The following is a 12,799-nucleotide window of genomic DNA, read 5'->3' as shown; positions in this document are numbered from 1 at the left end:
CAGCCCCAGGATGTGAGGAAAGGAAGGAAAGGGAAGGGAAAGGGTAAAGGAAAAGGGAGAGGGAAGAGAAGTGCGAGTGATGAAAGGCGCCGCTCTCCACCTCCCCAACCTCCCCCACCACCACCAATGTTGCGTTGTGCCTTCAGCCATGTTTCAGAGAGTACCATAACTTTCTACACTACTGAAACTGTGTGGGATGGCGATATGACGCTCAGTATAATGGTATGGCCAGTCAGTATGTGCTAAGTTTTATATAAAGTTGAAAAGGGTGTAATGTTTGCAGGAAAGTAGTGTATAAGTTGAGAAATAGTGTAAGTTGAAAGAAGTGATATCAAAACTACACCCACTGTGTAAATCTGCGAAAATGTGATGCTCAGTATAACACTCTGGTCAGTAAATATGTGATAGCAAGAATATAAAGTGGAAATGGGTGTAATGTTAGCAGGAACATAATGTATAAGTTGAAAAATAGTGTAAGTTGTAACAATTGATGTCACGAGTACACCCACTGTGTAAATCAGCGAAAATATTACGCTCAGTAGAACATTCTGGTCTGTAAGTATGTGATAGGAATGATATAAAGTGGAAAAGGGTGTAATGTTAGTAGGAAAATAATTTATAAGTTGAATACTAGTGTAAGATGAAACAAATGATATCGCGATAACACTCACTGTGTAAATATGCAATAATATAACACTCAGTAGAATAGTAAGGTCTGCAATTATGTAATAGCAATTATATCAAGTGGAAACATGTGTAATGTTAGTGGAGAAGTATTATATAAGTACAAAAATAGGTTGTAAGTTGAAATAATACTCATAGCGACTTCACCCTCTGTGTTATTGTGCGCTATTATTACGCTAAATATTTACGTAAGGCCTGAAACTATCTCAAAACAGTTCTCTAAAGTGGAAAAGTGTATAATGTAATTAGGAAAGTATTATGTAAGTTGAAAAAACACAATATGAGTTGAAACAACAGTCACAGCGAGTTCACTCACTACGTAAATAAGCGCTAACATTACGCTAAATGTTATCGAAAGGCCTGTGAATACGTAAAAACAGTTCAGTAAAATGTAAAATGGTATAATGTTATTGCAGATGTATTATGTAAGTAGAAAAAATGATATGTATCATGATTCAGCAATGTTAGCGATTCATCGTGAACAGTTTGGCCGATTTCGCTCGGTTCCCCCGATGGTACAATGCTTATTTCAGCTCTATTTTTGTATAAAATCCAATTTACTTTTGTATCACATGTTTTTATGTTTGTAATAAATACATATCTACTTACTTTCATTCGTTTCCCAGACTTATAATACCAAAGAAAACGTGAGAGCCTCAGACCACCTACAGAGAACACGGTACCAGGTGTAATGAAGGTATACCTGTTTAGGCCACTTATCGACCCCGGTGAACACTTTCTTGGTGATTGACCATTGTTTCTGACCAAAGGCGAAAGTTTTAGCAAAAAAAATTTGGGTCCAAAAATGGTCGGGATTGGGGGGTACCAGTGGTGAAAAAGTGGTCGGGACGGGGCGGGTTAAACACCTTCCATCTAATGAGGTTCGAGCACCACTCGGGAGTGGTGTAACTGTAAGCTACTTCTGGTCGATTGCACCGCAATTTACTTACCTGGCAGGTACCACCTATTTACACCATGAAAAATATTTCTTCACAACATACCTGAAGGGGGTAGTTTGGATCTACGGTGGCCATATCGGTAAATATCTTGACAGCTATTATCGCTGTAACTGGTAGTCTTGTGTGATGGGTTGGAGCGTCGTCTGCAGTATGACTACTGACGTCATCACCAATATGGTTGCTGCTTCCCGCCAGCCGCAAAGAATTAAAGTTATCACGTCTTGGTCAGTGCAACTAATAAAGTAAATTAAAAGATACATGTACCGTAAGCTTCTAAGTACAGCTCCGTTCAGAAATTCGTACTACACCCAAAGTGGAAGGCACAAGCCTGGGTCGCTCTTTCTGGACGTCATATTAATACCCCGAACTTCTCGCCACTACAGAGAGAGCAACAAATACTGGAGCAGTTTCAGTCACACAGCGAATGCTATATTTGTGATGAAATGGATATTTACTTAAATACTGGCAAGTATTATTACAGATTAATGAAGGCAATACCTGGACATTCTGCAGCTGTGATGAAAACATGTATACAAATAACAATATCAAATAGACACATACAGGGAAATCAAGATAATGTCTGATAAGAAGCATTAAATGATTTATGAGTTTAATACTCTCTCACTGAAACACACACACACACACACACACACACACACACACACTGGTGCAGTGGTAACGTTCTCCCTTGCCATCTGGTAGACGGGAGTTCGCGCCTCGCTCAGGTTGTGAAAAGTTTCACTGACGAAGTGGGTGGTTACTGATCCCTTGAGCAAAGGGACGGGTGTGTGGGTGTGTGAAGGTCACAGCCTTGCCCTTAGATGGGACTATATAAGCTCTCAGCTCCCTTCCGGGAGGGTAAAAGCTGACGATCACGACCATCAAGTGATCCTGACCAACCCGGTGAATTACACACACACACAAGAACAACAACAGCCACCATGACCACCGACGTCACCACCTGCCACCCACCACAACCACCGACCACCACCCCACCACCAACGCCACCGCCACCACCCACCAAAACAGCCGCTAAGCCACTGCCACCACCCACCACACCATCGCCACGCGCCAACACCCACCATCCACCACCACCACCACCGACGCCTAAACAAATCGCATATGAAGGAAAATACACTGAAGTAGTCTACTTCATCCGTCCTATTTGTGTGGAAAGGCCATGGAACACAATATAGTTATTACGTGTGAGTGTTCTTGCTTCTAGCAGGCGGTGGATAATAAATAAGGATAATTATACGGATGTTTTCAAACATCCGTATAATTATCCTTTCTTGTATATATATACATATATATATATATATATATATATATATATATATATATATATATATATATATATATATATATATATTATATATATCTATCTATCTATATATATATATATATATATATATATATATATGAGTAGGCTATAAGGTAAGATATAAGGAACACAAGGCAAAATTTCATACCACTGTAGATTATATAAAAAATATCATTATTTGTAAAAATGAATACATCCTAAATATAATGATAACTGTTGGCTAACTTTTCACATCAGTATCGGGTACACCTTCCCTCTTTCTCAGTCACTGCTTGCAACCTGTTATGCAAGGAGCTTACGAGGCCACGGATGAAGTCATGTTTGCTTCGGCAAAGTTCCCACTGGGCGATTACGTAGTTGAGCAGTCCATTTCTTGTCCACTCGTCTCCTAGCTGCCAGGTATTACCCATTTCAGCCCTATATGTTCTGTTTCATTTACATCGGGCCCCTTGCCAGGCCAGTCTAAGAGCTGAAGTGTGTCCCGTCTCTGAAACCACTGCTGTACTACACGTGCGGTGTGGATGGGGGCACCGGTCATGCATGACAATAACAGGTCCATCTGGGACCGGGAAACTCTTTGCCCGTAATGATGACAGGAAACATTCTCCAGGATATGGACGTATTGGTCAGCAGCAAAACGCCCCTCGTGCTGAACGTGTCACCCAGGCCATGTAGAGTCACGTATCCCCCAGATGTTACTGGTAACGTGACCCGATCGTGTCTCCTCACAAATGTTGACCTTCTTGTATCTGCATGTGGAATATATATATATATATATATATATATATATATATATATATATATATATATATATATATATATATATATATATAATATATATATATATATATATATATATATATAATATATATATATATACTTTTTTTTTTTTTATTGCAGCCATTTGACAGAATACTATTTGATAACATGTCCCCCTGCCTGACCTTATATTATTTAGAATTGATTCATCAAACTTTTTTTGGTGCTAATGTCTTTGTGCAAAGAAAACAGAGGCAAAGACTAGAAGGAATCATGCCTTTTTCCTGGGCAATCTGAACCGGATAAGACCAAAATATGGAATCCTGATACTCTTAGATGCCGGACCATATTGTCTTTAAAAGACTGGAGATGAAGGACGGAGGGGTTTGCAGACTAAGGAAGCCAGTTTTATAATTGACCTGTTCTATACATGAAGGTCTGAATATCGGTTAGCTATTGTAACAGAGGTGGACAGAAAACAGATGACTGCAACAAAGACAGAGGCTGGAGGGGGGCAATAAGAGTAGAGAATTTTATCAGTAATAAAAACGGTAATATCATATACCTGGTGTTGTTTCTCCTCCAGCAGTGAACCCTGCCATGTGAGGTGGAGGAGAAACACTTCTCATCCGTGAAGATGACGCGCGACCAAAATTCTAGGTTTTCCTGGGAGCAGCGTTGAGCAAAAACTAATCTCCCCGCTCTGTGCTGTTGTGCCAAGTTCCTTCATTGCTGGATTTCTATGGTGTATGCCAGGGCCATGCAGCCTTCGCCTGACAGTCAGTGCAGACACTTCTAAATGAAGACTGTCCCTTATGGTCACCGCGTTCGTAAGAGGTGTTGCCTCTGCTGGTGCGACTATAGCAGCATATTCAGCCTAGGTGGTTCTTCGAAGGGCTCCCGTCCTTTCTATCAAGAAAGTATTCGTTATTACTAAATATGGCACTAATAAAAATCAACGCCGGAAGTTGAGTTTGCAAACAACATTATGTATACTTGTGTTAAAATAAATTATTTGATATGTAAATATTGTTACAAGGGCAACAGTTGTACTAAACAAACTGCTGCCTATAAAGCTAGTGGTGCAGCGAAGCTAAATGCTGCTAAAGGCAAGATTTCCTAGTTTCACCCCGTCACTGCATGGGACAGCCCCGCAGAGGCGATTTCTTGCCTGCGGTTCATGGTTCAGCTCGTCCAGACAGACCAGGGTTACTCAACACCACCACCACCAGCAGCAACAGCTACATAAGGAGATGGGAATTGAAGATTCGTTCTTTGAATAATTAGGACCGATTTGTATGTGACCGTCATAGCTAAGTCAAAACCCTGTCAGTTCCTTCCAAGGAAACTTAAACACACAAATATCCATTCCACTGAGATGCCATGACACATTGTGTTTGAAATAATGTGGCACTGCATTGGAAAAAGACATGCTAAGACATTTCAACAAATAACCAGTCGTAACAAGAAAGGCAGATTACCAGTTAACTGTTGCATTACACAGCGGGTGAGAGGGTGTGGCAAGGCTGGTCCCTCTTTTCCGTCATAATGGAGGAGAGATGCAAGCAGAGAATTCAGAGGAACAGTGGCTCGCGCGCGCGCGCGTGCGTGCGTGCGTGTGTGTGTGTGTGTGTGTGTGTGTGTGTGTGTGTGTGTGTGTGTGTGTGGAGAGAGAGAGAGAGAGACCAAAGGGAGTCAGCAGAGTTAAGAAGAAAGATTATAAATCAGCGCACTATGTATTAAACTGGAAAGTGTGTGTAATATGCATACTTTGGTCTGACATAAATCTGACATGGATAAGCTTCATCATCACAAAACTAAGCCATAAAGAATAAGTACACTATGCATCAAAATCATAATTATAGATCACTTTCATCAAGAAGCAAAAATATTGTCAAAGATCATATGAATACCAGAGACACACAGTGAATTACGTCACTCAATGCCCATCCCACCCTTGCAATTTCATGTTGCATCACTTCCATCAAAATATAAACAAACGAACAACTGCCCAACAAAACATAGAGCATCTTGGCAACCCTCTCCATCGAACAATACAAATCACAGATCGCCCAACACTGTAAATCACAGACACCTAGCTCTTAGTCACCATAGCCCTCCAAGCCCTTCAGCCGAACAACGTCCTTCGTGAACCACCACTAGACATTCACACCTCAGAAAGTTCCCTACCCGGAGAGACGCGAGCACACCTATACTCAGTATTTTTTTTACTGAGGCGAAAATGCACTTGACAGGTTGGTGATGATTGGCTGAATGCAACATGTGTGAATTTCATCCTTATATTTCAAATAATTACCACATTACTTGGTAATTATTTGAAATACAACGATGTTATTTGGACATGTCGCATTCAGCCAGTCATCACTAACCTGTCAAGTGCATCTTTTGCCTCAGTAAAAAAAAAATAATGAGTGTAGTCAGACTGAGATGTGGTTACCACCGTTCCCTGCTACGATTCCGACACAAAATACAAGTCACAAACAAGTTGCTTTGCCCACACTGCAAGGCAGCCCCCCACACCACAGCACATTCATTCACCACATGCACATCACTGTTGCAACACGGTCTTTCAATATAACCTCAACTAAAGACTTATGCATGCGACCGGTAGAAGCTTCCGATTTCCACTGGGATCGCAACTAGATGAATCTGGGGTTGCATAACAACAATTACAACATTCTAACCTCCGCCCACTTTCAAACTCGAATTTACTTTTTCACCACCTTATCAAGATCCATTCTCTCTTCATGACAGTGCCAACTATATACTTGTATGTTATCAACAAGCCTTCTCACACCAACAGTTTTTCAATTCATAATATTCCTTATTCAACCCACTTTACGCACTCCACACACATTCCAAGAGAAGTCCCATTTCCAATGCCCTTAATGTATAATTTTCGTCCTTATGCCATACAAAGAGTTTGAAGAGATTACACACACACACACACACACACACACACACACACACACACACACACAACGCCACCTCCACATTCCCACACGCACATCCACACACCCACACCCACACCCACCCCCACACCTCCATATCCCCATCCCCACACCCAGTGTGGACAATGCATCACTGAACCGAAATCTGATATTTTGTGAAACACCGAGACAAAGTCCAGCAAACATTGGCTGGGAAAGTATCACGGAACATTATATATTGCAAGTAAGTCATGAATTTACTAGGCATAATGAATATTCAGGTGTGAGGTGTGGACCTGAAAAAGTAACAAAAGAAGCTAAGTGAACATCGGCCACCGTGCGTGACGCCGCCCACTGGCTCTGGCAGCCACTAGTAATTGTGGATATAGTATAGGGGACATCTGGCTATGGAAATAATGCATAATAATTTTTACTATTTTTACACCTGTTGCAGATTCATTCCATTAGTCACCCGTACCACGTCCAAAAGTAAAATGGGAACGTTTATTATATACTCAGGATGTAATTTGCCACCCTCCCAAAAACTCATGCTCGAGAAAGTTGCGAACCCACTCCCACCCTCTGCCCCTTTCCTACGCTACTGTATATACCGTAGCTATTTTCACTGAAATCTTCCATAGGGACCGAAAACTACTTTTAGTTTCTATTAGCACTGGAATATAATGGGGAGCTATTGTTCACAATTATTCATTATTAGTATAACACTACTGTAATACAAAAGACTTATGACCGACGTTGGTCCTGAAGGTTGCCACTCTCCTCCCATCTCTTTATCCACTTCATTACAGTTTTTGTTGTGAGGCAAAGCTGATGCGCTATTGCCCTGATGGAAAAGCCATTATCAGGTAGAGCGATAATTTGACCTCTAAGCACGAATTTGTCGTCTCGCCGATTCACGTCGACTTACAGGGGCACATGAAGCCTATGAGCAGAGGATAGCCAAAATACCTCGGCTGACCCCCCCCCCCATTCCACACCCCAGAGAGAGAGAGAGAGAGAGAGAGAGAGAGACCGACGGTTATGTAGGGGAAATATCATATAAGTTACTTCATGTTAAAACATGTGATTTCCATTATTCCTTAGACTCCACCAATCGTCTTCATCTAGTTTTGAGTATGAATATGAGTTTTAGCTGTTAAGATGTTTCTTAAATGTTTGAAGATCTTGATTGCATACAAATTATTTTTGGCTGCTTGGATTTTCCTTGAAGCTGTAGATACTGAGCTAAGATGGTTCGCTGAAATACTGCCCGTGTTTAGGGAGTAAGACATGTGATAACTCACTAGCTCGCATAATTATATTGATTCATAGCCGACCTTCTCATATTCTGGTAGGCTACGTGCTTTTTCTGCTCTTTATTATTGTATTATATTTTCTGAGGCAGGCGAATATAAACAAACTTTCATAATTAAATGAGTAGTAAGATCGAATGATATCTACGAGTATGAATATAACATTTTCATTTCAATTAACAGTTGGTGAGCGAATGACACTGCTTCGATACTAGCCAAATTCTGGGTGTTCGTGGGAGGTTCGAAGCTGTAACCTGTCGCCGGGGAAGGAGGGGCCAGGACTAGCGCTTTAAACAATGGGTGTAGTGCAAACTTCAGAACGGAGCTGTACATGGCAGAGTGCACTTGCCATGTTTGCCCAGAACCGGAAACACGTCTGTTATACTAGAGCCGAGAGAAAAAACATACTCGGTAGTACAGGTTCTTCACAGTCTTGTGATAAACTTTGTTCCATAGATGCCCCCAGTACGTGGTTCCTTAACACACCAGACAAAATTCCATACCACAGACATACTACATCACAGAATACCATACTATTGTACACTTGGTATATAAGATCACTATACACTAACAATATGTGATCATAATATCTAAAAAACACATCATCATAAGAACACATTCATTCACTAACGTACCACCATACATCAAGCCTAGTATATCAGCAGCCCCATCCACCTCAGTTTGCAAACACCTCCACCAAGTTCAGTATTCAAGTACCCCCATCTCTCCCAGTATATCAGCAGTCCCACTCAGCCCAGAAAACCAGCACCCCATCCAGTCCAGTATACTGTACTAGCAGCTCCATCCAGACCACTTTTCCAGCATACCCACTCAGCCCATTATACCACCACCCCCACTCAGCGTAGTATATCAGCACCCCCATCCAGTAAAGTATACCAGCAACCCCACCCAACCCAGTACACTAGTACCCTCATCCTACCAAGTATACCTGCACCCAGCCCAGCCCAGTATACCAGCAACGTAACCCAGTCCCATATACCAGCACCCCCACGCAGCCTAGTATACCAGCAGCCTTGCCTAGCCCACTATACTAGCATTTTTACCCGACCCAGTATACCTGTCGCTCGTACATACCAGTGCACCAATATCCCCGAAGCATACATACACACTGGGAGTAATGGTAGCAGCAAATTCCCGTATAACGAAGCATCCAGTTTGTGTGTGTGTGTGTGTGTGTGTGTGTGTGTGTGTGTGTGTGTGTAGAAAAAGAGAGAGAGAGAGAGAGAGAGAGAGAGAGAGAGAGAGAGAGAGAGAGAGAGACTGGTTCACCTTCATTTTTTATTTATTATACATATCTTTGCTCTTCGTCCATATTCGTATGTCCTCATTATAATGTAGCAATGCGTGCGTATCCTTGTCCTCATATGGATAGTTAAAACGTTTCCCATTAGGAAAGTTACTGACACTGTAGCTTGGATTCACTGGGAACGACACAAGTCATGAGTGAGAGGAGTTAATTAGAGTTATGTAGAACATGTGAAACTATTTAGAGATAAATAAGTAAATAAATAAAAAAGCACAGGAGCATTGTGTTGGCGTGGATGTGTTGGAAAACAGCAGAGTATTTTGATGTTTTGATCACGTGGACTCGTTGAGATAACCGGTAATTGATATGGAGAGTGAAATATGAGAATGAGATGGATGAAGAGGAGAGAAAGGAGGAAAACGATGATGAGAAGGAGGGATAGATTGCAGACATACATAAGTAGGGGTGGTGGTGAGTTTGAGAGACGGCAGGTTGATGGCGAAAGACACTGCAATATGAAGGCAATTCGTCTGTAGCGACCTCATTCAGGATGAAAGCGCCTGACTGATGATAGATCAACAGATGGATGATTAAATAACTTGCTGGCCGTTATTACATACAATATACTGGAATCGCATACACACATTAACTCACATTGCTAAACATTTCATCATACACCCTACCGGACTTTCCAGAATCTAGAAACCCTTTTTTCGCTAGGCCATTTTATGGTAAATCCAAACTATTTTTTACTGTGTGTGTGTGTGTGTGTGTGTGTATGAGAGAGAGAGAGAGAGAGAGAGAGAGAGAGAAAGAGAGATCTGGCAATCTGTCGTCCTCACATATCCTTTAGGTAAGTATACCCACCCCCACCCCCCACCCTCCAAGAAAAGAAATTCCTGCCAACTTTCCAAAAATAGCTTTCTCCACCCCATCAACAGAAAACCCAAACACGTCACCTCATTGAAAGAAAAGCTCTCCCTCAGCCTACTAAAAGGAAACAAAAAGATATCGAGTTGAAAAAACGATTTCCTTCATTCCACTGAATGAGAAATAAAGAACATTCGTAATGATAAATTGGTTTCTCTGTCACCAATATTATTGCAATAGGTCGGCCGTCCAAGTGAAAAGAAGGCAGCCCCACTTCTGTCACCCCCAACCGTGTCCAATCTCTGTCCTCTCTGTTCAGTGACAAGGGAGCAACAAGGGCATTTCTGTGGGTCGACCCACTATAGTGATGATAAGTAATACCTTCTTAGCCATGATTACATTTCACGAGAGGAGGGCGTGCGTAAGAAAAGTAGGGGGGAGTGACAATGGAGAAGATAAGAGGAGAGTAAGGAATAAAGAAAGGCGGAAAAAAATTATTAGCGGTACGAGGAGCAAACTATATAATTATACGAAAAGGAGGAAAGAAGAAAGAGAAGTGGTAAGAGACAAGGAAGGAAGGAAGGAAGGAAGGAAGGAAGGAAGGATGGATGGATTGATGGATGCAACAAATAAAGCAGGAATAATAAGCAAATAAACTAATGTAGGAGGGAAAAAGAGAACTGATGATAACTAAACTTAAGTGCACTAAGCTGAAATTATATTTTCTATAAAAATATGTCGTGTGTTTGAAGTACTTGTGATGGGGGTAGAAATGGGTGTGGAGAAGCTCAAAGTAGTTGTGATATATTATGAAAGCACAGAGGCGGGACAGGTGGAGGTGAATGAGTAACATCAACCAGATAAAGGTGGTGAAGGCTGATGTGGAGATAATAAAGAAGGTATAGGCAACTGCAGTAGAAATCGGAGAAAAAATATTCCGAGTCAGAGGTAGTAAACGTCCAGGTGGAGGTATGATAAAAATCCCACCCTGTGTACACCATCATAACCTGCATTTTATAGAACAATCATATTCTCATCTTAACGACGTTATAAGTCTGCCATATTACCGGTCCGTGACCATTTATAATCTCACCATCTCCATAATGACCTCACCATCATCATACTGTCTTTACGTTATAATCACTGTCGATTTTCATATTCTTACCATTATTCTCTCTACATCATAATTTCTTTCTCATCCTACCATCTTGTCACTAGCTTCATAATCTTACCATTATCAATTACTTTTTCATCATAACATCGCCATAGGTCTGTCACATTACTGTCCTTCCACGATCTTCATTATCTCATCACTATCATAGTTATTTCTTTTTATCTTAACTTTTTCCCCGCTGAGGGGGGTCACCTTGACGTGGTGGCGGGGCTTGAAGCGTGGTTGGTGGTGCCACCTACCTTGGAGGCATGCCTACATTTGTAGTGTTCGGCATATGTCAGTCACGTGGACCAAGCACCCCCTACATCACTGGTGGAGGAGGCCTGCTGGTGATGTTATTCCCTGCCCTTTTGCCATCTCGGGCGGGACTCTTGCCTCCCCACGTGTTTGCCGTGCGTGGCGTCCCGTAATGCTGGGAGACAGGAGTCCTGGAGGTTGAGCGATGCTGCATGATGCGCCCTGCAGCTAGCAATACACCTCTTTGGTCCCTTATTCTGGCTAGACGGGTGGCCTGGTTGGACACGACCAGGTCAATCGGCTGGTCATGCGTTGGCTAGGGTCAAGTGGGCACTGGGGGGCCTGGTGGCTCCTACCGTCCTGGAGTCACCCTTGCCCAGGTCCCCTGGTGGTTACCCGCGTATACTCTCCTGCTACCTCTGGGGTCGCCAGTGGTGTTATCCCTGGGATACGACCTCCCCTTGTTGGGCTCCATGGTGGGTGGAGGGGTGGGGGAATGAAGTTTCTGTTGTATATTAATGGATTACTTAACTAAAAATACTGTTGACGACACCTCATCTGTCCCTGGTAATTCTGCGGAAGCATCCTTTTCAATTGCCACGTTAGAGCCTTTCCAGGCCCCAAAGGACTATCCTCCTCTGACCCAGCGTTCAACTGGGAATAGGAGGAGGTCACGTCGGGTTGGTTTGGCTCTGGGGTTCAATCCGGAAGAGAGTGAGCCTGAGACCTTCACTAAGTATCTAGTACTGAAACCCTCTGCTGGTGGTTCCGTGCTGGATATAGATATTTTTGAACTGCACCGAGCCATTGTTTCTGCTTGTGGCCGTGAACCGGCGATCTCAACCCAGGGGGATGGTAGCATACTTATTGAGGTGTCCTCTACAGCAGAAAGCTCCCGTCTCCGGAATCTGACCTCCATATCTGGCAATAGTATGTCCTGTGTACCCCATGGCACCTTCAACCAAAGTAAGGGAGTTATTTACTCTCGAGACCTCCTGCGGTACCCTGAGTCACAGTTATTAGAAGAACTACGCTCTTATGGTGTTGTAAAGGTTGACCGGGTACAGAAAAAGATCGATGGTATTCTGACCCCGACTCCAACGCTGTTTATGACCTTTGACAGCTTGACGTTGCCTGCTTCCGTGAAACTTGCCTGGCTCTCTCTGCCTGTGAAGCCTTATGTTCCGAACCCAAAGCAGTGTTTTCACTGTCAGGGGTGTGGGCATGTTAGCAAATTTTGCCGACGTGCACTGGCTGGCCT

The sequence above is a fragment of the Coenobita brevimanus genome, chromosome 38 (genome assembly GCF_032717465.1).
Source record: "Coenobita brevimanus isolate Jiangsu-jjx chromosome 38, ASM3271746v2, whole genome shotgun sequence".
Classification (NCBI taxonomy): Eukaryota; Metazoa; Arthropoda; class Malacostraca; order Decapoda; family Coenobitidae; genus Coenobita; species Coenobita brevimanus.
This window is presented reverse-complemented; position numbering follows the sequence as displayed.